This window comes from Lissotriton helveticus, chromosome 4_1 (genome assembly GCF_964261635.1).
Source record: "Lissotriton helveticus chromosome 4_1, aLisHel1.1, whole genome shotgun sequence".
Taxonomy (NCBI): domain Eukaryota; kingdom Metazoa; phylum Chordata; class Amphibia; order Caudata; family Salamandridae; genus Lissotriton; species Lissotriton helveticus.
The window spans coordinates 365,789,211-365,814,773 of NC_136063.1; the positions used below are offsets into that span (position 1 = coordinate 365,789,211).

General features: G+C 45.6%; 1 protein-coding gene across 1 annotated transcript in view; it reads left to right on the forward strand.

Annotated features, from left to right (window-relative positions):
• NUDCD1 (NudC domain containing 1) overlaps positions 1 to 25,563 on the forward strand; it is a 373,385-nt gene that overhangs the window by 15,003 nt on the left and 332,819 nt on the right. The gene's annotated exons all lie outside the window — the stretch shown is intronic.

A 25,563-nucleotide genomic window follows, 5' to 3' on the forward strand; every position in this document is an offset into this window, starting at 1 on the left:
ACAAGCACGATAAAGAACACAGAAGTTACATAAAAATAAGTTTGTGTCCACGGTGTCAAGCGAGTCGACGACTTTTCGATCCCTTTTACAAGAATAATGGGATCATCAGGACAGATTAAAATAGATGCCCTGAAAGACATACTGCCACAGGTGTCGTGGTGGGATTGCACAAAACTACCGCGGGGTAGCTGAAGCGTCAGAGAGCGCAATGGCCTCTGTTTGAAATCAAGAGGTAAAGATGCGGCAATAAATGTCGAAGGGAGGCGGTAGGTGCTGCTGGGTTCCCCGGTCGTATGGCATGGTGACCGTAGTGGAACGCCGGTGGAACTGGATATCAGTGAGCCTCTAAAGAGGCGTGCATATGTGCACGGTAGCTTTGAGGGTATTGGATAGATGCCGCGCAGAATTCTTCAGATTGAAATGGCGCGCTGTGCTCAAGGCAGGGATCCTGATTCAGCCGGGTGCCTGCTCAATGGCTCGATGGGCAGATAGGATAGGGTATGAGCCCGTACTATTTCTTGTTTGATGCTCTCAAATGCCCCTTGTTGTCTCTGACCACACAACTTACATTGTGACTCCGCAGTTCCCAAACAGGTTCCATCTTTGTGGCAAAATTCTTTATGAACTAGCTGTAAAATTTGCATATGCCAGCAAACAAAAATTAACTGTTCTTTGGCAGTGGGGATTTTTTGGTACTATCCCATCACCAGATAAAGTATGGCCCACATATTCCATAGATCTTCTGAACACTTTGCATGTGTTACACTTGAGCGTTAAACCATGTTTCTCTAACCTGGCGCATGCCTCGATCATGTGTTGTGGATTTATATTTATAGATTCAAATATATTGCGAACATGACCCAAGAGGGTATCGGAGCACTTTATAAATATTCAGGGACAAAAGAGAGGGAGACAAGTACATCAGAACAACAACAAGAGTATGCAAGATTCAGGAGTTCACAGGAGGACCGATATATTGCAACACCGCAAAGACAATATACAAGAACATATAAAAGCAATAACAAATAAGGGTGTTGAAAACAACCATAAGTTCAGGAACGAAGTTGGATGTAGCGACACCTGTCTGGGAGAGGACGTCCGTAAAAGGAGGAAAAACAAGTGTAAAGTAGCAGCATCGTAACATAGTCTAAAGGGCGGAGTAGGTACATTTCTAGTTCAGAAGGCATTCATCTGTAATGCTTTCACTTTTTTGAAAGACGCTGTTAAAGGGATGCAGTCTGGTTTCCAGAGTCCGGCAGTTCCAGTACTAGAGAAGGCTCGGTTATAATCTTTCTTTCTTTGGAATTTCTGTAGTTTCAGCAGCAAGGTGCTGGAACTTCTAGAAGATCTGCAAGAGTTCCAGTTTTCGGGTGAGGTACAAAGGATTGTTAAGGTGAAGGGTTTTGTAAGTCATCCAAGCAATTTTAAGATGTATCCTAGCCTCAAATGGAAGACAGTTTAGGGATTTCAGATCCGGTGTGATGTGGTTATTTCTTTTGGATCTTGTGATGAGCCTTGCAGCCGAATTCAGAAAAACCCTATGCAGAGCCAACTTGTAGCTAGGTAGGCCACAAAGAGTTGTACTACCATACTCCAACCTGGAAATGACTAACGCTTTAACAGCAGACTTGCAGTCATTTGAGGGAAGGAAGGGTTTTATCTTTCTTAGGATGCTTATTTGGAAGTTCACTCTTTGGTGGCTGAGCTGATGTGATCCAGCATGTCCAAGGTCTTATCAAGTATTATTACCAGAGATCTTGTGTGGTCAATGATGTGTAGTACACATTTGGGAGCCATTAGGTATTTCATATATTTGACAATAATGGGAGACTGTTTAGTTGGAGAGATAAGGAGGAATTCACTTTTGATGGAGTTTAGCTTGAGATGGTTGGAAGTCAGCCAGTGTCGGGTTTTGAGTAGGGTTGTGTTTAGTGGCCTGATATCTTCAGGGGAGGAGATTTCTGGTACAGTTGGGTGTCGTTTGCATACATGTGATAGTGAATGTTAGATGATTTGAGCACTCTTGTGAGAGGCTCCATGAACAGGTTGAGCGTGGGTGAGAGCGCAGACACCTGTGGGACAACAAGTGTGTGCAGAGTTGAGTTGGATTGATCGACTTTATTTTGTTTGTGTTCTGTTGTGAAGAAACAAGGCGAAACAGTTTAACACTGAGCCTGAAAGTCCCAGCCTACATTCCAGTAAGTCAAGGAGGTTGTCATGTTTGACCTTATCAAATGCTAACGAAAGGTCAAGGAAGATAAGAAGGCAGGATTCGTTCAGGTTCAGCATTTTTAGAGCGTCATCCACTATGTGAGTAAGGGCCGTTTCAGTGCTGTGACCCTGACGAAAACCAGATTGGAATTGATCTAGAAGCTGGAATTGATCAATGTAGTTACATAGGTGGACATGGACACATTTCTCTCGGAGCTTCGACAGAGTTAGAATGTTAGTGCTTGGATGGAAGTTAAGGCAGTTGTGTTCTGCAGTGAGTTTTTTAAGAATGGACATAACCTTCCCTGACTTTAGAAAATCTGGAATCCCATCTTGCAGTACGGAGGCATTTCCTATCTTGGTCCGGAGTGGGAGTAAGGAACTCTTCATCTTGTTAAAGAAGCCTGAAGATAAAGGGTAATTGAAGTGGTTTGAGGGCTTCAGTGTTGTAAGCATGTTAGTATGGAGATTTCGTCTAAGGGTGTGAATTGCCTCCCGTAAGTGCTATTTTTGGGGGCTAGCCCTGGTGGAGGCTGAGGCTGGGGGGATGTGGGGTTGATAGGGGTTAGGACTGTCAGTTTGTTCATCGCAGTCCGTAGATCAGCTTCCATCCTATTTGTCTTTCCAAGGAAGGAGGAGGCAAAACCATCACAATTTATCTCTGTACTGGAAACAGTTGGCAAAAGATTGGGGAGATTGTTGGAATGGAGTTAGATTCATTCAAAATGTTTTCTGGCATGTATCTTGCTTTTATCTATGTACAGAAAATTAGGGCGTTTTGCAGCACACCATTTAGTCCCTATTCAGTCTTCCTTATAATAATCCCTTCTTGCGGTATAGGTAACCCTCCAATGGACACCTAAAAACAACTCAATAGTACTAATCAGAGAACAAAGATCCAGATAGGTCAATCTTCTTATTGTTCAGCAGTCCTTTACTTATATATATAAAAACGTAAAAAAACTCCCAGCACACGGTTTGCCGACACGTGTTTCGTATTTTTCTAAGACTTTCTCAAGGCATGAACACTTGTTTTAGGTGCGACGGTGTTGACTGTACCAGCAAGATCATCAAAAGAGCTAGTTTATATAGAGCCGGGATTGCCAAAACGCTGCTGTGTGTTCCCAAATCAGTTAGTTCTCAATATCACAAAAGGAATTCCCAGCAGGATCCTGGTATTACTTATAGGGTGTATCAGCGAGTTGAAAAGCGGACATGGTCAGTCAATTTGGCCACTAAACTTCAATAATCTCCTGTAAGGTGTGTGCAGGTATCAGTATCAACAACGCAGCGACTTCCTTAATAATCCTGGGCAGTCCCTCTACTGGTTAAAAATCTTGTCCCCGCTCCTATACGAGTTGAGTTCTCAGAATGTAACACATCACCCTCCCTTAACACTATACGCCACCCTCGACTTGCTAGATAGCGTACTCTGTTGCTTTGAATTCAGCAACCTATCCCGTAGAAGTGGTCCAACCATAATACGTTGAAACCAAGCAGTTTCGTCGGCGGCAGAGAAACCGGGCGTCCCCTCAATGTAAATTGCTTTTATCTAGTTGGCTTTGAAAGAAGTTTGCTTTTGCACTTCTGATGTGTTTATTGTACATGGTCCTCCTAGTTCTCAGGAGCATACAGTGTTCGAGGGACAGAGAGCCTCTCCAGGATCTTTCGGCTATTCTCAGATCGAATCAAACTGTATTTACACTATCATTGAACCATGGTTTGGCGTCTTTGTTGGACCTTCTTCTTAGTTGTAAGGGGCTAATGCATCTAGAATGTTTAATATTGAATTGTTGTGTACTCTGTGAGGTCATGTACCTCAGACATGCCAATAGGTGGAGGCAAGGTCTCAGTGCTAAGGAATATCATTTTATTCAGGTGTGTATTTCGGATGCATCGTTTTCAATGCCTGGGTTTAAATCTATTTTAAGTCCTGGGTCCAAAGATGCAGAAGGAGATGTAGTGATGATCAGTCCAGTCACAAGGGACAATCGAATTCAGGTGAGTGGAATTGGGTCTCGCGATGATTGGGTCCAGGATCGAGCCCAAGATGTGAGTGGGGTTGTCTCAGATTTGAATCCGGTTAAGGTCAGCTGGAAAGGTTTTGAGTCTTTTTACTGCAAGGTCATTCCTGTCAGTCAAGTGTAGGTTAAAGTCTCTGAGGAAAATCTGGGGACAGCGTTGTCTCACATTGGAAGAGATGTTTTCCATTATTTGTTCCACAAAAGAGAAGTTATCTCCAGGCAGATGGTAAAATGTGTGCCATTTGCATAGAGGCCTGTGATTGCTTATGATGTCTATGCACAAGTATTTGCAGGAGGGGAGACCAGCAGTCTGTGATTGGAGCAATGCATCCACCAGGTCTATTAGATCTATCAAGCCTGATGATGTTATGGCTAGGAGGGACTAGGATGTCCAGGACCCAGCCAGAAGAATCCTTTAGCCAGGGTTCTGTAAGTATTAGGAGGTTAAGATCCTCAATAAGGATGAGGTCAGCGATGTCCGTGGCGCGTTTCTGATTTTACAATTGATAAACATGCAATTTCAGTGAGGAAGGCAGTCGGTGCAAGTAGACTGTGTGATAGGGGCGTGTTAGAGATGTTTATAGCATTAGAGTTGTGTCTGGGTCTTCTATAAGGGTTTGGTGGAATTGATTGAATATGTTCCTGGTTATCTAGCTTGCCTGTGTGTGTGGAATTGTATGCAAGAAGGAGGAAGTGAATGTCACTGTCTGTTAAGTAATTCTTAAATCTAAAGGGTCTAGAGGTGGCGTTCTTGCAGGGTGTGGTTCTCCAACTCAGGAGGGGGAATGCAGAGTTCGGAGATAAACACTTAACTGAAGGGGGAGATGACAGCTTAGTACAATAGTTAGTAGCTGGTACTTGATTGTGTCTTTCCTTCCTGATGACCTGTTAGTCCATCAGTCATTAGCTAATTCTCTCCATCTCATCTTGTCCTTCAGGTGGCCTAACTTGATGTAATGTTTTGATAACAACTTGACCTTCTGATTCAAGACAATGTGAAAAAATGCTATTTTTCCTTTCTGCTCCCACACTTTCCCCATTTATGGCTTTCATATAGGTGAAAAACTCCTGTTTCCACCTGACCATGGAATGGGGGTTCACCCTTAGTCTGTAAGAAATTAGCTGGTGGGTACAACTGCATGGCTAAAATATGTTTTCACTCAATGCTTGCAAGTTACAAAGTGGTATAGATATATAATGGGTCAGAAACTGAATTACTTCCGCAAACCGTGTTTTTCCTTTCTTTTCCTTTGAGACACAAGGAAGAAAAACGTTTCTAAACTAGAAAGATAAACAAAGGATCCAATTTCAACAGTACTTACCGATTTAATTGTGGCATTTACTGTTTTCCTCTTGAAAACCGGTAGTTTCCCCAGAGTAATATCCTACCAAGCTGTCATCTGGTGTCTCTTGTTAAATCCAAGTGCTCTCATATGTTCTATCAACGCCCGCTGAGAAAGTTTCTAATCCTGAACACTTTCAAATAATGTGGAAAGTGATTGTTCTCTCCTGCTTGCATATAGAATATCTGGTATTTCCTTTTCAGTCAATCCAATTCAGCAGTGCTACGGTTTGGTAGGTGCCATCAAATATTGTGTACCTTTATTAATGTGTACCTTGCCTTTGAATATACCTGGACATCCCTGAATGTCCTGCTCCAACCTTGTGTTGTGAACTATGTCTCACAGCACTCCCATTCTCATTTGAGTCATTGCCTTATCTGCCCTTATTGTCACATATAATGAAGTTATGCACCTGCCAGCTGGCGTCCCTTCCATCATGCTCTTTAAGGTGCTGGTTTCTGGTTTAAATATCCCAAAACATGTCCCATATGTCTTTTGATTCTTTTCTCAGTCTATGATAATAATAATACTGCGTCTTATAAAGCGCGAGCGGCTGCCTCCGGAGGAAGTGTCCCGGCGCTCGGTGAGCAATGAGAGCCAAAATAATAGGAGTTAAGATTATTGCGTGAAAAGCCAAGTTTTCAGTAGTCTCCTAAAGCTGGGTTCAGAGGATGCCTGTTGTATTTCAGGCGGCAGGGTGTTCCAAAGAAGTGCCGTACTTGCGGAAAAAGTTCTGCCGCCCAAGCGAGCCCTTTTCACTCGAGGGACGCGAAGATGAACCTGGTGGTTAGAACGGAGGAGTCTAGCCTGAGAGTATCTAGGCAGTCTTGTCTTTAAATAGTTCGGGCAGGTACCGTGTAGGGCTCTATAGGCCAGAGTGAGGGCCTTAAATTTTATCCGGCTGGCCACAGGCAGCCAGTGTAGCATGCGTAGGTGTGGAGAAATGTGGTGTTTAAAAGGAACATGCCTTAACAATCTTACAGCCGAGTTTTGAACGGTTTGCAGCCTTTGTATTAGAAATTTCGGGAGGCCTAAATAGAGGCCGTTGGCATAATCAAGCTTTGAGGTAACCATGGCATGGATAACCGTCTTTCGGCAGCCCTCCGGAAGCAATTGAAGAAATCTCCGTAGCTTCCTAAGTTTACTTGGGCAGCCTCCCGCGACCTGCTGTATGTGAGGGGCAAAAGATAGACCATCATCCCAAGTAACCCCCAGGTTTTTTGCCTTTGAGCTGGGGAGCGGTGCTGGGCCCATCTCGGCCGGCCACCAAAACTCGGCAGGAGGGTGGTCGCCTTGCCCAAAAAAGATAATCTCAGTTTTTCCCGCATTCAGTTTCAGTTTATTCGTATTCATCCAGCAAGCCACATCACGAAGGCAGCCCTTGAAATTAGCAAAGGCTACCTCCGACACCTCAGAGTATGGGAAAACCAATTGGGTGTCATCAGCGTAAGAAATTGCAGTGACTCCCCAATTGGCAATCAACGTGAACAGCGGAGCCAAATAAATATTAAAAAGCAGCGGGCTGAGAGCCGACCCCTGTGGGACCCCGCAGTTCAGTCTCCTGGATTTAGACGAGAAGGCGCCCAGAGCCACCTTCTGAGATCTGTCGAACAGATACGAATGGAGCCAACCAAGTGCCTGATCCTGGAGGCCGATCTCTGCCAAACGCTGTAATAGCCTGCCATGATCTACCATATCAAAGGCGGCCGATAGATCCAGGAGCACCAGCATTGCCGATGCTCCTGAATCCAGCGACCACCTAACTGACTCGGCTACCTCGATCAGGGCGGTCTCGGTGCTAAAACCGGATCTAAAACCTGATTGAGTTTCATGGAGAACATTGCTGTCTTCCGTGAATTTGTTTAGTTGCAGCTGAATTAATTTTTCTAGCATTTTGCCCGGAGCCGCCAGTAGTGAGATGGGGCGAAGATTGCTTAAGTCCTCTGGAGCACCGTTCGGCTTTTTTTTCAGTGGGAGGATGGTGGCATGCTTCCAACTCTCGGGGAACACACCGGTAGAGATGGACGTATTCCATATGTGTCGGAGAGGGGGCGCAATAAATTCTGCCATCAAACTCCATAGTTTTGGTGGGCAGGGATCATCAGGAGAGCCTGATTTGCACCTATTTAATTCCTGTATGACCGCATCCAGTGGGACAGGTTGGAATTGGCATAAGGTCGTTTGGGGAGCCCTAGTCTCCACTAAGTCTGACTTAACAGTGCGACCTGCTGGGGTAAAAGTGCCAAACACTTACAAAATTTTGTTCTCAAAATATTCTGAGATATTGTCGCATAGTATGTCTGACGGAGTAACATCCAGCTCAATCCATCTCGGTTTAACCCCTTCGCTGCTAGGCCTTTCCCCCTCCTGTGCTAAGCCTTTTTTTGGCGATTTGGGGTAGTGCGCGCTTAGGCCCCTGTAACTTTTTGACCACATAAGGTAGCCACGCCAAATTTGCGTCCTTTTCTTCCAACATCATGTGGATTCTAAAGGTGCCCAGGGTTTGTGGATCCCCTTGGAGGGGTCCCAGAAATTAACCAAAATATAGTGACATTTTTGTTTTCTTCTGAAAAATGGGAAAAACGGGCTGCAAATGAAAGCCTCTGGGGTTTTCCCTGAAAATGTTATCAAAAAAGGGTTTGTGGGGCTGAAATCTCCATTTTATCAGCTTTTAGGGAATGACAGTCTTTTGTCAGATAACCAACATTTTTCACACAGTTTTGGCATTTTTCTGGGACATAGCCTATTTTGGCTATTTTTAGAGCTTTCCACCTCCTTCCAGTTAATGGTAGAAATGAGTTTGAAAGCAATAATGGATCCTGGAAAGCTATACATTTTCGAAAAGTGGACACAATTCTGAATTCAGAAAGGGGTAATTTGTCTAAATCCATGAAGGTTTCTTTATAGAAACTAACAGTTAAATATTGGAATAATTGAAAATTTGTTGAAAAAAACAGCCTTTTGTCTCAACGTTTTCACCTATAACTTTTTGTAATTTTGACAGCTCTTAGAAAGCAATATACCGTTACATCCGTTAGACCTCCCTGGTTGTGGGGATATATAGGACTTGTAGTTTCACCAAGAACCCGACGAACCCAGATCCAAAAACTGAGCAGCAACTTGCAATGGTATTTTTTTATTTACTCGGTATAGAGCACTTTGTCTTGGAAAATGTATACATGGAAACATCTGTATGAAAGACACCTATGTATTTCTGAATTGGGTACAAATTATAGAGTTTAGAAACAGTATATAATTGCACATTTTCAAAATTGGGAATACTCATACTAGCATGAGAATTATTGGTCATTTTTGAAAAAGATTTTGTTTTTACACAATGTCTTTCATTGGTAAGGGAGAAATGCATGAAAACTCAATTGGTAATAATAGTTGATTTACAAATTTGAATTACCCTAAGTCTCCCGATAAAAACGGTACCTCACTTGTGTGGGTCGGCCTTGTGCCTGCGACAGGAAACGGCGCAAAATGCAACGTGGTCACACCTCAATTTTGCAGTTACAAATTGACCCTTTTATGGCAAAGTGCCTAGCTGTAGTTTTTGCACCCTAGCTCTGCCGGCACCTAGGGAAACCTAGCAAACCTATACATTTTTGAAAAGTAGACACCCAGGGGAATTCAGGATGGGGTGACTCGACTGCCTACCACCAGGTTCTGTTACCCAGAATCCCTTGCAAAGCTAAGAAATTGACAAAAAAAACGCATTTTCCTCACATTTCTGTGGTGGAAAGTTCTGGAATCTGCGTGGATCAACAAATTTCCACCCACCCAGCGTTCCCCCGGGTCTCCCGAAAACAATGGTACCTCACTTGCCTGGGTCTGCCTTGTGCCTGCGACAGGAAACAGTGCAAAACGCAACGTGGTCGCACCTCAATTTCCCAGTGAAATCGTGCCCTTTTTGGGCAAAAAGACTACCTTTTATTTTTGAACCATAGCTGTGCCGGTACCTAGGGAAACCTAGCAAACCTATACATATTTGAAAAGTAGACACCCAGGGGAATTCAGGATGGGGTGACTCGACTGCCTACCACCAGGTTCTGTTACCCAGAATCCCTTGCAAAGCTAAACAAATTTTGAAAAAAATGCCTTTTCCTCACGTTTCTGTGGTGGAAAGTTTCGGAATCTGCGTGGATCAACAAATTTCCACCCACCCAGCGTTCCCCAGGTCTCCCGAAAAAAATGGTACCTCACTTGCGTGGGTAGGCATAGTGGCTGCAACAGGAAAAGGTCCAAATTGTACGGTGGTGAAGTTAAAATACCCTATAGCAAAACTACCTTGATTTTTGGGGGGGGTGGCACCTGAGTTTTTGGCCCGGGGCTCGGCGGCCATCTTTGGAAACTACCAAACCCAAACAGTTCTGAGAACTAGACACCCGGGGGAGTCCAGGGAGGTATGGCATGCGTGGGTCCCCCAATGTTTTCCTACCCAGAATTCCTTGCAAACCTTAAAATTAGGTAAAAATATCACTTTTCCAAACTTTTTTGCGTGGGATCTCCGTGCCGGCAAAAATGTCCTACCACCCAGCGTTCCCCTTGTTCTCCCGAGTAAAATGATACCTCACTTGTGTGGGTGCCCCAAAGCAGAACAGGCTAAAAATGATTTTTTTAAAAATGTAGTATTTAAGTTTGACAAATTAAGCACCCCACCTTAGTCACAGGCCTTTGGCCCACCCACACAAGTGAGGTATAATTTTACTCGGGAGATCAAGGGGAACGTTGGGTGGTAGGACATTTGTGCCGGCAGGGAGATCCCACCCAAAAATGTATGGAAAAGTGTTTGTGGCAATTTAAAAAAAAAAGCTAAAGTAGTTCCTAAACGAAAATGACGAAGCCCTACAGTAGTTGTTCGGTGCTGCTTCCGATAAAAACGGAAGTGATGCAACGGGCCAGCAACCAATAGGGAGGCCGGAAATAGCAGTAATGCATGAATTAGCCAATCACAAACAGCAGGCAAGCAGCAGGCGGGATTACCCTCCCTATACAGATTACTAGAGGTCTCAGAGAGACAGCGCTTGCGCGCTGCCTTCGCGAGACCTGATGAGGTTCCATCTGGAACTAAACTGGTGCTAATGTAAAGCGCTCTGATACAAGTGATATGTTCAGGTCGAGTTTGCACTATATAAAACTCTATTATTCCGCCATTGTTCCTTTAAAGATAATATAACCAATGGGGACAACGGGTGCCAGAAAAACCGAGATGCAGGAGTACATTCCATCCTTCGGAAGCAGGAAGCCTGTTTGTGAGGACCTCGGGCTGCATCATTTGTCTGAATCATTGCTCTGCACCTTGGTTCAGCACACACCGCGAAGATGGCATGGTAATAAATGACCGCGGGATTCTTTCTTGCTTTGGCCTGTTTTTATCTGCCACCTTTCCTTCGTTAGCTCCATTTTTCTGAGCTCTTCTGAATCCCCAAAAAGGACGATGCGGCCGTTTGTTTTACACTAGGTTACCACTCTGTCTATTGTTGTTGCACTTAAGGGTACGAAATCCATTCATTCTACTGACATAAAGACACCGATACAATACCTGTTCTTTGCCCAAGAGAAAACAAAAAAAGCCAATGTTGCTGAATACAGGCTTAATGTGCAGCCCTAGCGCTGACTCGGAGCAGGGACACTTTAAGGATTTTGCCCTGGGCCAAACGTATTTTGGGTGCCCCATTTCAGAACAGCTTTTTATTTAAGATCAAATTTCAGCTCTTTCATGTCCTCTTTGGCCAGGTCCCTGGCAGTGCATAGGCACACTCCAAATTCTGAATGTGTTTACATCCAATATTCAGGGATAGTGACGCATGTTTTCTGTATTGTAACACAGCAGCAGCTCGCTAATATCACTACAAATAATCTCTGTGGCACTCTTCCATTTCTCTTTTGTGGGTCCTGTTTCAATCTAAAAGAAACTTTTTTTTTTAGGGCTGTTGCATGACATTTTAACAGATTTTCTGCAAATTGTAATTCTATCACACATCACCCACATTAAAAATAAATGATAGCAAAATGGCATTTAAAACCATCTGTTTAAGAATTAGTAAAGGTCAACCCGGCAAGACACTGCAGAACAGAGCTGGCTCTATAAGGGCCCCCCTGAAATACTGGGGCCTTGGGCCAGAGCCCACTTTGCCCATGCCTTAAAACATTTCTGACTCGGATAGTCCGCAGCGTTTTCTTCAGCAAGCGGAGCTATGCAATTCTGCATGATCAGTGGACATTAACCTTACCTTTCTGAATTGCCATTTAGCGGGAGAGTTGTGATGGTATGGGGCGACTCGTGTCGACAAAGGGGCCAGAGTGCAGAAAAGAGCTGTGTGCAAGTTTGTGACTGATACTTCGGCAGATTTAAACTCAGCCCGGCGTGCCGACTTGATTTTGTGGTTGGTTGCTCTTCGCCGTACACTATCTGTCAGCCACTCTGTTTTCTTAGCTTCGCCGTGATTGTGCCGAAAATCATTTGACAGAATACATCACTTGCAATGGCTCTTTTGTCCCGATGTGTTGCAACCAAGGCAGAATATAGAGAACATGGGTACAGACGCTTCACAACTGCGAATCCCCTTGCTTCTGAGTGAATATGTTAGGGAATCGGCGCAATTTCACTGAGGGAAATGTGCACCTGGGGTTCCCCAAAGTATCAAAGGGAACTTCTGGGCACACACTTGTAGCATTCTGCCCAGGCTCTCGACTGGCAAGAATGTCTGCTTGTTGCTGTTCCACGCAGCCTGCCTGCCACGTGAACAGCCAACATGTAGGGAAGGAAACCTCTATTTTGCCTTGTCTGAATAAGATGTCAAAGCTGCGGGTTAGCACCCCAGGCCCCCGTCACAAGGCGACTAACATTCAGAGATGTATGTTGGTTAAAGAAATGCTTGGTTTATATTCAAGCAGTCTGGAAATGGGAACACATCTCGCAGACATGTATTTCAAGCATCTGCACAGTCGTCACCCTTCTCCTCCAATTCAGCTTGGACCGGTCATTAATGCGTTTTCAGACATGACCTCGAGCAAACACAAGGAGAGAGAAGCAGAAACCAGCATGGGTAAATCAATAGGTCTCGCATGTACGCGATTTTGAGCTATTGGCATTATAAATGACGGTGACTTTTATTTATGTTTTCGTTTTTGAAACCTAAACAAAACGCATTGTCATTTACAAAAGCTTAAACTTGTGAAAATACAAGACCTGTTGCATTTCAAATGCTTGTTTGCACTAGCGAATGCTAGATTCCTCCCTTCTTCCTGCATATATGTGAATGAAATGAAAATGTGTTTTGTAAAGCGCAGATAGTTGCCCAGAGGCTTCCTAGCGCTGATTGCTAATAATTAGTCTCAGAGGGGCATTAAACTCAAAGGGAAAAACAGGCTATTTGTTGAACAGAAAAGTTTTCAGTTGCTTCCTAAAAGAAGTAAGGTCCGAATTGGACCTTAGGTAGAAAGGCAGACTGTTCCACAACTTGGCAGCATTCAGGGAAAAGGACCGACCTCCTGATCTAGACCGTTTGATCTTTGGTACAACGGCAAGTAGAGCATTGGTGGACCTAAGCTGTCTGCTGGGTACATAGGGAGTGATTAAAGGGCGACTGATTAATGGACCGGATTCCCAAAAAGATTGGTGGGCAAAACAGAGAGATTTGAAACTGATCCTTTCCCTCACCGGAAGCCAATGCAGTCTTGTCAGTCCAGCTTTTACAGAGGTCCTCCGAGGGATTTGAAGCAATGTCCGAGCCGCACAGTTTAGGATTATTTGTAGCTTTTTTAATGTGAAATCTGGGGCCCCAAGATAGAGTGCATTTCCGAAGTCTAACCTCGAGAGAATCAGTCCCTGGACCACAATTTGTCTTGCCTCAAAAGGTAACAACGGAAGGATCTTATTCAACATTCTAATGAGGCCAAAACAAGTGGCAAATAATACGACAGCCTGATGATCAAACGTCAAAGACTTATCCAGCCAGACCCCCAGGCTCTTGATGGCATCCCTGGGGACTGGGGGAGTGCCTAAGCAGGCTGGCCAGATCTGGTCAATTGTAGATGGAGCTAGATGTCCCAGCATCATGACCTCTGTCTTGTCTCCATTAAGTTTGAGACAAGACAGGGTCATCCACCTGCTGACCTCGCTCAGGCATCCCATCAGGTCTGCTGTGCCCGCAGGGTCCCCATCCCGCGTAAGAGAGACCACCAGCTGGGTGTCGTCCGCGTAGGTAACGATCTTAATACCATACGGATGGACGACCCCAGCCAGCGGTCTCATATAGACGTTAAATAACGTCGGGCTTAATGAGGACCCCTGTGGGACTCCACAGTCTAAGGACCTGCTTGTGGAAATGGTCGCTCCCTCAAAGACCTGGAATGTTCTGCCAGATAGAAATGAACAGATCCACTCCAATACTCCTCCTTGTATCCCAATCTCCCGGAGGCGCTGTATCAAGATTGTATGATTTACAGTATCAAAGGCGGCACTTAGATCGAGGAGGATGACTGCCACCGATCCTCCCCGATCCAAGATGCCCCTAGTTTCCTCCAGGACCGCCAACAGAGCCGACTCCGTCCCATGCTTGGGGCGGAAGCCAGTCTGCGAGGGATCAAGGAGACTGTTATCCTCCAGGAAAGCGGTCAAAAGGTTGTTAATATATTTTTCTAGTAATTTACTAGCCCAGGGGAGCAAAGAGATTGGACGATAGTTATTAAAATTATTAATGCTCACAATCAGGCTTCTTAACAAGTGCCTTCACCCTGGCTTCCTTCCACTTAGCGGGAACTGTCTTGGTGGAAATTGAGGCATTAAGTACCTTCAGCATAATCGGAAGGATAGTTTCACTAACAGTTCTTAAGAAGCGAGGAGGGGCCGGATCACCGGGGGAACCCGATTTTACCTGGGTCATTAGAATGGATAATAGGTCCGACTGCAGCAGAGGAAAGTTCTCCAGCACAGGTGATATATTGTTTATCACATCATGTCTGAGGTAACCAGGGGTAATTGTTGAGTTCTTTGATTGAGTGACTGGGAAGGTAGAATAAATACAATCTATTTTGTTAAAGAAATAATCTGCCAGCTCGTTACAGCGAACTTGTAAGTCGTCACTGTTTATAGGAGGCTGGGGAAGGACAGTGAGATTTTTTATTATCCTATATATTTCCTTCGAGTTGGACCTGGCATTCTTAATCTGTTGTGTATAATGCTGAGATTGAGCTTTCTTAATCGCTAGCTTATAATCTCTAATGGATTTTCTGTATACAGCTTTGTCAAGATCTACGTAGCCTAGACGCCATTTTCTCTCCAGCCGCTTGCACTTGCGTTTGATCTCCCTAAGTTCCGTAGTGTACCAGGGGGCTGACGTTCCGGATCTCTTATTCCGCGATTTTTTTACTGGGAGAATAGTGTCAAGTGACTGAGTTATCCAACTATTAAAGGTGTCATTAGCTACTATGGGATCAGTATCAATCGGAGGAATTGTGGCTAGAAGCTCCTGAACCCACTCATCCGTTGATAGTTTGGGCCAGTCTCGTGCCTCTCGAGAGCCTGTCAAAAGAGCAGGCGACTTTGGGATACCCCAAATTAGCGGGATGAGTTTATGATCAGTCCATGGGAGAGTTATAGAGGGCTCTATCACTAGACCTGGGCAATTACTAAATACCGGGTCCAATAGATGTCCTTTCATATGTGTAGGAGAGGAGACAAGTTGGATCAGCTGTAGTGCAGATAAGCCGGAAATTAATTCTTGGGCGGCAAGGTCAGCGGTATCTTCAAAGTGCATATTTAAATCACCCAACAGCGTGAAATTGGCCGATGTAATGGCCAGATCAGCAATTGTTGAGGGCACAGAGTCTAGAAACTGTCTGACCGAGCCAGGAGGGCGGTAAGCCAGAACTCCAGTGAAGTTTATATTTGGTGATAGTTTCAGGCTAAACGACACACTTTCACAATCCAGAATAGAGGTGGAATTACATCGGCATGTGTAACTATCTTTAAACACTATAGCTAAACCTCCTCCCTTTCCTGAGGTACGATCTGTTCTAGCTATTTGATATCCCTGAGGTAATGCTTGGACAAGGTCGGGTATAGACGACGCGGTTAGCCACGTCTCTGTGAAAAAGACCACATCCGGATTGAGCTCTTCGAGTAGTAGAGAAATTTCAGTTTGATGCTTGGGCAGCGATCAACAGTTTAAAAGAAACATTTTAAAAGGTTCCTGATGCTCAATAGTTATAATGCCTCTTGGGAAAAGATCACAGTGTCGACACTGGGAAGGAAGATTTAAAGGATGATGTACGTGACTACATTCCTTTTTTACCAAGGGTCTCAAGGCAAGCAGGTCGTTAGAATTATACCTTGTATGAGAACCAGGCAAACGGACAGGGGTCGTGGCCCCTGGTCCCGTCCGGTCGCGGACGGGCGCAGACGGGCTTGCCTTTGGCGCGCCTTCGGCGCGCCCGCTGCGCCCGCCCGCTACGCGGACGGGATGACAACATCCTTTTATCCAGGTTTAGAGGCGGGTGGAAGGCAAGCAACAACTCGGGCGCCAACCCAAATTCCTTCCAAGAAGTCCTCCAAGCCCTGCCTCGCACAGCGTCAGCACTGACTCTGCTGCGCTGGGGGCAGTGACGAGTATCGATAGGATCCCTGGTCAGGTAGGTTTTATTTTAAAATCAAATAATAACGAAGGTTTGTGAACAAATTAAAGAATGCACACAGTTAAAATGCGTTCTCCCCCGGCTCACGCCTCAGGGGTCCCACACACACGCTAGCAATCAGCGCGCTCGCGCATTACTCCAATTTTTATACTGGGCGGGCGGGAGGCAAGCAACAACTCGGGTGCCAACCCAAATTCCTCCCAAGATGTCCTCCAAGCCCTGCCTCGCAGAGCGTCCGCACTGACTCTGCTGCGCTGGGGGCAGTGACGAGTATCGATAGGATCCCTGGTCAGGTAGGTTTTATTTTAAAATCAAATAATAACGAAGGTTTGAGAACAAATTAAAGAATGCACACAGTTAAAATGCGTTCTCCCCCGGCTCACGCCTCAGGGGTCCCACACACACGCTAGCAATCAGCGCGCTCGCGCATTACTCCAATTTTTAGGTTTTGCCTGGCGAAAGCTGCGCCCTGCGCAGCTTTTTCGCGCAGGCGAAAACCTGATGAGAACTGTAGTGGGGTTTGGGTCGGCCCTCGTCATTTATTGGCTGGCTCCATAAATGGAGCCTAGCCATTGGACGAGGGGCCTGTCCGTCAATGCCGGACCAGATTCGGGGGCGTTCCCGAGAATCTTTGGCTTTTGGCTACGTCATGATACGTCAGCCAAAAGCCGGGAACGCCCCCGAATCTGGTCCGGCCGGGCCGTGCTTGCTGCTGTCCTGCCTTACTCTGTGTCCCTCCTCCCGCCGTCCCCCTCCCGCTCTCCGTGAGCCTGTCTTTCTCTGTCTGTAAAGTGTATATTGACAAACGAAATCGGACCCGGAAAGACGCTCCTCTGAATACCGCCGCAATCACGCCTCTTCTCGAGGAGATTCAAAAACGGCAGCGCATCTCAATGCCCATAGGCGGTCCCGGGATAAGAGAGCGGCCCCCCCAGCACTGCTTGTGCCGCACTCCGGTAAGCGCCGCTCAGCCCTGCAGCGCATCTCAATGCCCATAGGTGGTCCCGGGATAAGAGAGCGGCCCCCCCAGCACTGCTTGTGCCGCACTCCGGTAAGCGCCGCTCAGCCCTGCTGTTCACGGGTGTACGCGCCAGAAGTCTCCTCACCCCTGCCGCTCCCGACACCCTGACCGCTCTCACTCCTGCCGCGTCCGATGCCCCACGCAACCGGCAGTTCAAAAACTTGATGGGGGGCCTACGGACTCCTTGTTGCACACACGACCTTACCGCTTACTGTGTAGTCGCGCTCAGGGTTCCCACCGGCTCCATGCGAGTCTCTCTGCGCCCACACACCGAGCCGCAGCCTCCTCAGCCGGGACCAGCATCTGCCCTGAATTGCATGCGTTTCTTCGGCACCATAGGGGGAGCCCACCGGCCCGAACCGCTACATTCCTCCACCTTGCGTGACTTGCGTCACGGCAGCAGCGCTCACCACCGCCCGCGGCTACAGTTTCGGTTTCACCAGCCAGGGCCCCCGGACGCCTGTGTTCTCCGAGCGGCCGCAGACGGTGTCCAGAGCAGAACTCCTCACAAGTTGGACTCCCTATGCCAGCTCGAGTCGTCTCACCACATTTCTTGACGGTCAGCACCAGTTACTTGTAGGATTATGTATAATTGTGGGCACTGAGGTTGTGATGTTTTCTGTGCTGTCTCCCACAATTCTGCCCATCACTGTTGCAAAGTGATTTAAACTTGCTAAAAGGGCTGCTAGCCTCCTTAAATATGTGTTTTAGGCACAGGAAGGTGTGAGCGTGTCCGCTTTGTAACCAGTTTAGAAAATAATCGTTTCTTTCGTCACCAAAGCCGGGTCAAATGTTCCTGTGACGTGGTTTGTGCTTCCCTTGTCATGGGTTTTTTGTGTGTTGCTTTACATCCTCCCCTGGCCAGGTTGTTATTGATGTACTGCCGGAAAACATCTGGAGAGGACCGGGTTCCTTTCATACCTCATTAAACGGAAATGGACTCTGAGACCGGACTGGTTTTCAACCTATGGTTTTAGTAGGGTGTGTTTTTCTGGTTGTGAACGTTGGCCTTCAGCACGGTTGACGTGGCCCTCCCCCCCCCCCTCGCTGTCCTGTGCCCCGTTCCCGCCCTCCCCCCCCTCGCTGTCCTGTGCCCCGTTCCCGCCCCCTCCCGCTGTCCGTTCCGCCCCCCCTCCCCTTTCACTCTCCGTTGCTTGTTTGTTTTTGGTGCCCAGGGGGTTGCATTCAGACTTGTATCGCCCAAGCACGTGGTTGCCATACTATTTAGAGCAAGTTTAGGCTTACTATTTGACTGCAGTTAACAAGAAATCATCTGGAATGCACTCGGTTTACATTGCCACTGAAAACGCAAAGGTTTAAATGGTTTCTTCTGTATGGCTTTTATCTAATTGGGAGCAGGGCATGGTGCTATTAGGAGGATTAGCAAACTTTTGATTAAATGCACTATGCCTTGAATTTCTTATGTTGAAGTGGACTCTTTTGGCAGTAATCACATCGCCAGGAGAATAATTGAACACCGTGTGCTGTTCCCGCCCCCCTCCCCCCTCGCTGTCCTGTGCCCCGTTCCCGCCCTCCCCCCTCGCTGTCCTGTGCCCCGTTCCCGCCCTCCCCCCCCCTCGCTGTCCTGTACCAGGAGGTGAGTGACCAATACTCCTCTGACTGGATCCAAAGCCCACTGTGTACATCATTTTATTTTTATTATGTCTCACCTCTGTCTGTTGCCAGACGTTTTGGTACTTTACAGTGGACTTAGCGCCCGCCCATTTCTACTTCGGTTCATTGTCACTCTCCTTTGCTTGCTTGGAATTCTTAGCTTCGGTAGGTTTTCCTCCCTCTACTTTCTTTCTTTTTTTTTTTTCTTCTTTAGCGTTATGGACGCACTGCTGTCCATCCACGGCTCACTATTTCAGGTGGTACTTTTTTCTTTTAATTTAAGCACCACTTTATGAGAGTGCGTGTTTCCTCCAGCTGGCTCCCTTGTGTACTTCTCCCCCTCTGTGTTTCTCACTCATTCTGTTCCTGCCTTTCATCCTTTGTCATTTTGCTTGATCCAGCATCTCCTACCCATCCTTCGTTGTCAGTGTGCTCTCCCTACCCTCTCCTGCCCACCCTCCATTGTCCATGTGCTCTCCATACCCTCTCCTGCCTACCCTTTGTTGACGTGTGCTCTGCCCACCCTCTATTGCCCGTGTGCTTTCTTTACCCTCTCCTGCCCACCCTCCGATGTCCGTGTGCTCTCCCCACCCTCTCCTGCCCACCCTCTATTGCCCGTGTGCTTTCTTTACCCTCTCCTGCCCACCCTCCGATGTCCGTGTGCTCTCCCCACCCTCTCCTGCCCACCCTCTGTTGACGTGTGCTTTTTTTACCCTCTCCTGCCCACCCTCCGATGTCCGTGTGCTCTCCCCACTCTCTCCTGACCACCCTCTATTGCCCGTGTGCTTTCTTTACCCTCTCCTGCCCACCCTCCGTTGTCTATGTGCTCTCCCTACCCTCTCATGCCAACCCTCTGTTGCCAGTGTGCTTTCTTTACCCTCTCCTGCCCACCCTTCGTTGTCCATGTGCTCTCCTTACCCTCTCCTGCCCACCCTCTGTTGCCAGTGTGCTTTCTTTACCCTCCCCTGCCCACCCCCCGTTGTCCTTGTGCTCTCCCTGCCCTCTTCTGCCCACCCTGTTGCCAGTGTGCTTTCTTTACCCTCTCCTGCCCACTCTTCATTTTCCATGTGCTCTCCTCACCCTCTCCTGCCCACCCTTCGTTGTCGATGTGCTCTCCTTACCCTCTCCTGCCCACCCTCTGTTGCCAGTGTGCTTTCTTTACCCTCCCCTGCCCACCCTCCGTTGTCCTTGTGCTCTCCCTGCCCTCTTCTGCCCACCCTGTTGCCAGTGTGCTTTCTTTACCCTCTCCTGCCCACCCTTCGTTGTCCATGTGCTCTCCCCTCCATCTCCTGCCCACCCTCCGTTGTCCATGTGCTCTCCTTACCCTCTGTTGCCAGTGTGCTTTCTTTACCCTCCCCTGCCCACCCTCCGTTGTCCTTGTGCTCTCCCTGCCCTCTTCTGCCCACCCTGTTGCCAGTGTGCTTTCTTTACCCTCTCCTGCCCACCCTTCGTTGTCCATGTGCTCTCCCCTCCATCTCCTGCCCACCCTCCGTTGTCCACGTGCTCTCCCTACCCTCTTCTGCCCACCCTCTGTTGCCCGTGTGCTTTCTTTACCCTCTCCTGCCCACTCTCCCTCTCTCTCCTCCTCTAGCCCTCCTTCTCCTTTCCGCCCTCCCTCTCTTACCTGCCGCCCTCTCCTTTCTGCCTTTCTCACACTTTCCTACCTTCCCTCATGCCCTCACACTCCTTTTTGAGCTTTCTTACTCCTGGCCTCTTTCATCCCTTCCCTCTCTCTGCAAATAATTGCATTATAAATGCACTCCAGATTTCTGTGTAAAGTAAAACACATCAACGTTTTACACATAATTCAATGAAGATACAAAACACCATTTATCAAAAGCTCAAACTTTAACAAAGGGAGTGCAGAGTAGGGAGTGCATAGAGCAGGGGGAGTGCAGAGTGCATAGAGGGTGCAAAGTGCATAGGCAGTGCAGAGTACATAGGGAATGCAGAGTCCAGAGAGAGTGCATAAAGAGTGCATACAAAGTGCATAGGGAATGTATACAAAGTGCAGAGTGCATAGGGAATGCAGAGTGCATAGGGAGTGCATACACAGTGCAGAGTGCATAAGGAGTGCAGAGTGCATAGAGAGTGCAGAGAGAGAGTGCATAAAAAGTGCAGAATGTATAAAGAGTGCAGAGAGAGTGCAGAGTGCATAGGTAATGCAGAGTGCATAGGGAGTGCATAGACAGTGCAAAGTGCAGAGAGAGTACATAGGGAGTGCAGAGTGTATAGAGAGTGCAGAGTGCATAGGAAGTGCAGAGTGCATAAGGAATGCAGAGAGTGCATAGGGAGTGCAGAGTGCATAAGAAGTGCAGAGTGCACAGTGCATAGACAGTGCACAGTGCATAGGTAATGCAGAATGCATACAGAGTGCAGAGTGCATAGGGAGTGCAGAGTGCATAGGGAGTGCAGAGTGCATAGGGAGTGCATAGGGAGTGCAGAGTGCATAGACAGTGCAGAGTGCATAGGGAGTGCACTCTGCACTCTTTAGGCACTCTGCACTCTCTATGCAAAGTGCTGCATAGGGAGTGTAGAGTGCATAGGGAGTGCATGATAAGTGCAGAGTGCATAGGGAGTGCAGAGTGCATAGGAAGTGTGGAGTGCATACAAAGTGCACAGTGCATACAGAGTGCTGCATAAAAAGTGCAGAGTGCATAGGGAGTGCATAGGAAGTGGAGCGTGCAGGGTTCATATAGAGTACAGAGTGCATACAGAGTGCTGCATAGGGAGTGCAGAGTGCACAGGGAGTGCATATGAAATGCAGAGTGCATAAAGAGTACTAGGGAGTGCTAGAGAGTGCCAAGTGACTGCAAAAAAAGGTAATGGCAATGTAAATGACAATGCCATTTACTTATCTGTTTTCGAAACAAAAACATAAATACAAATTTTGGCATATACAATGCCAATAACTCTAACTTTTCCAAAGGCGAAACCATTGCATTGTAAATGCTTGTTATACTGTGGCAACCTGAGCCCTCCCCTCCCCACTCGCTCTGCCCTATTAAGCATTTACAGCCTACAGACGGGTCAGGCCAAATGATCGCTAAGAGGTTGAGGAATCCCGGACCCAACTAGTTTTAATTTACAGAGAAAACTTTTTCTACGGTAATTGCTTTGCAAGAGGCTGTTGCCCGTTCATTAATAAATCCATTTGATTTTTCCATCACTCTCTGCAATATCTACGTGAACTTGCTGGTTATCGCTGCAGCAATTTGTTCATAAAAACACTAAAACGACTTGTACATAAATATACATTAGCGCATGCTTTTTGGGACAAATATATACTTGAAAACATTATCATGTCGACACCAGTATCTGTCTTCAGCACAGACGTTCGTGCTCTTAGTACACGTACTGAGTATCCCTTGAGAATAAACCTCACTCCCTGTAATGGACAAACTAGATTTGCACTGAGAATGCAGATGGGTTGTTCAGATTGAAAGAGGGCGTGCTTTCACTTTAAACGAGCCTGTGCCTTTAACGCCCGGTAAGACCTCAATAAACCATCACTGTGTCCCATCTATGCTCAAGACCACTGGACTTGGGCGATTTTACGGCTGTGGCGGTTCCTGCATAACTATGCACTTGCCGTATTTACCACATAATCGACCATCTGCTACCTAATCTGCAGATTTCATTAAAAAATGTGTTTGTGAATCAAAAGTTACACATACAACGTTGCAAAACATGTTGCAGGGTAGTGGAAGGTCCTTTACATAGGTTGACTGGTCAAGTTTCTGTTACTTAATTCTATTTCTGTAAATGGGTGTCAAATCGGTACTATTGAGACAAATGCATTGCTCACAAAGTATTATGTGTATAAATGCAAAAATAGTGAAGTAATACCAACACTAAGTGTGCTTAATAATTTGCCTTTTCTTTCTGCAAGATTTACTCAGACCAGTCAGATCATTTGGTTTTCCCCTGACGCATAATTCCAGTGGCATGATTATACCAGGCCACTGGAATTATGTGATTATGCGGCCACAGTGTTTTTGGCATCGTTATAGATTTTCTGCATTTGCCACATAATCCATATTCCACAGCATAATCTGTCAATTATACTGAAAAAAAGTTTGTTTCTTGCTTATACAGATCAAAAGTTACTAAAGACACAAAAGCATTGCAGCGCACTGGAAGGCCCTTTGCGAAGGTTGACGTGCCACATTTCTGTTGCTTATTGCTATATTTGGATTCAAAACTGGTTGTGCAAGTTAATGTGTTTTGAACCTTGTGACTGATACTGAAATGTACATTTAGCAATTTTTTTTTCTGGAAGATGGATGAAGCCAGTGTTTGTAATGCATAAAAAGCAGTTTGTGAACTGATCTGGATTGCTGGGGAGGTCAAACTGTAATTACATAGTTGACTTTTCATCTCCAATTTACTGCATTTCAAATGATGCAGACACCCTAAAAATTGAATGCAGCTTTGAGACATTACTTAAGGGCACTTAAAGGGTGCTAAAAACAAAACTTCTTCATAACTAACAAACATTTCCATTACAGTACCAATAGCTCTCACTAAAAAAAAATGCTAGACCTATTGCATTGCAAATGCTTGTTTAACATGGAATCTCTCAGATTATTGTAGGAGGCAGGTGTTTTGGTGTGGGTGACCCATCTGAACAAACAGTGGGGACAGATGATATGCACTATGATAATCCTTATTAAGCACTATTAAAAGAGATCTTATATTGTTTTGACAACTGTATTTTGTCCATATTTATAATTTTATTACGGTATGCCTGATGGGTTGTGAGACGGTTTATGAACCAACACAGAAGATCTTTGTGGTGACAAGCCAATAATGAAGGTTATTGGTTTGTTTTGTAATGAAAAATTATGATAAAGGCAGTAAGCTTGACATATTGATTGTGAAAAGCATATGTTAATGTAATTCGAAACCTAAGCGTAGATTGTTATTACTCTGTATAAAATCCTACCTGTAGATATTTTGTGGAATCTCTGATTATCATAGTAGACAAGTTTGATGCTGGTTGCCCTTGACAAACCATGAGTATATAAGATTAGTATGGTCAGAATCCTTGTTAGGCCCTCTTTGGGAGATTGCTTTGCCAACTGTACTTTTGTATACTATGTAATTGTTTTGAATGTGTGCTTGATGGTTGCTTTGTTGGAAAGCTTACACTCTGTTCAGGAGACCTGATTTGGTTATTGTAATAAGCCATTGATAACCACTACAGACCTGATAGGTTCACTAGGAACAGATTTTGTGTTGCCATAGGGTCCGATCTGTATATTATAAAAAGTTATGATAAATGAATTAAGCCTGACCTGTTTGGGAAAGCCAATACATTAAAATCAAAAGGTATTTGAGGGTGGATTGTTCTTTATCTGTCCTAATGGCTACAGGTAGGTATTTTATTTCATGTTGTTACGTGAAAAGTCACAGATTACCTTTGTAGGGAAAAGTTTTAATGCTGGTTACTACCTCTGACAACTCCTGGTGGATTTGCACTGCTAGATACTACTCTTAGCTGTCTGCCAGGAACTCCATACTAAAAAATAATTAAATGATCCATATATCCATCTATGCAAATATATATCCATACAGATACATAGAGGGCCTTTAGGTGAGCTCTGTTCTGCCATTGGTCGATCTGAGTGCAATTTTCATTCTGATTACAGCATGTTTTTTCTGCTTGTATTCTTTTAATGTATCTTGCATATGTTGTTGAGTTTGTGTGTGTTTTATTGCCGTTGTGTCAAAGGATGAGTGCAGGAATGAGTCGATGGATTGATGAATGCATGCATGAGTGCACAGATAAGTGTATCCCATGCTTGTTCTAATATTTTCCAAGTCCTTGAACTAAATGTTGGCTTGCTGCTAAAGACCTCACCAATTTTTTCATGATTGATTTTCTGAAAATATTATCAGTGCTGTCATCTGCCAAGGTGGGCTAACATTTTCTTTTTGCAGGTGGGTGGAGTTTGACAAAAGCATGCCAACCACTGGTATGGAATAAATAGTTCATTTGAACTTAATGTTTGAGTCACCATAGTTATAGTAAATTGTACTTTTTTATGCATTGACATGATCTATATATGAACATGGGACCCAAACCTCCCTCTACCCACCACCCTGTATGCTTGTGTGTCATGAGTACTATTTCCATCCTGTTAGTTGTAAATTCAGTTTAACTTGACTACAAGGCCAGATTAGATATTCCCCATTTAAAAAGTGTTCTGCGAAAACGCAGAGATTGTTTTTCCTGCAACAGTAATGTTCTTCCCATGACAGAAGAGATAAGCTGTAAGCACACTTGTTATCCCTTAATGTCTCAAATTATACTGTGGACTTATAAGTTTGTTGCTCCCTCAGAGCTTCCCTAAGTGATCTTTAGTAATTGTATTATTATTATTTTTTAATAATGTTTTATAGCGTGAACTTGATCCCGAAGGATATCAGAGCGCTTTATAATTTGAGGCAAAGGTAACAAATCAAAACCTGAGTCTAACATGGGGAATCTAATTCCTGAGCAATATCCGATATTATTATTCGCAAAATGTTTTTGGGTTTGTTGCTAATTTGTAAACCAAATTTAGGTCACGGAATAAGCATATACATCCTATAACACGCTGCCTCAAACATACATATGGAAACGCTGTGGCGGTACCAACTTGGCCCTCTTAAGTGATTAGTAGTGCAGCAGTGGGGGAAAGTGATCATTTGTTTGTGA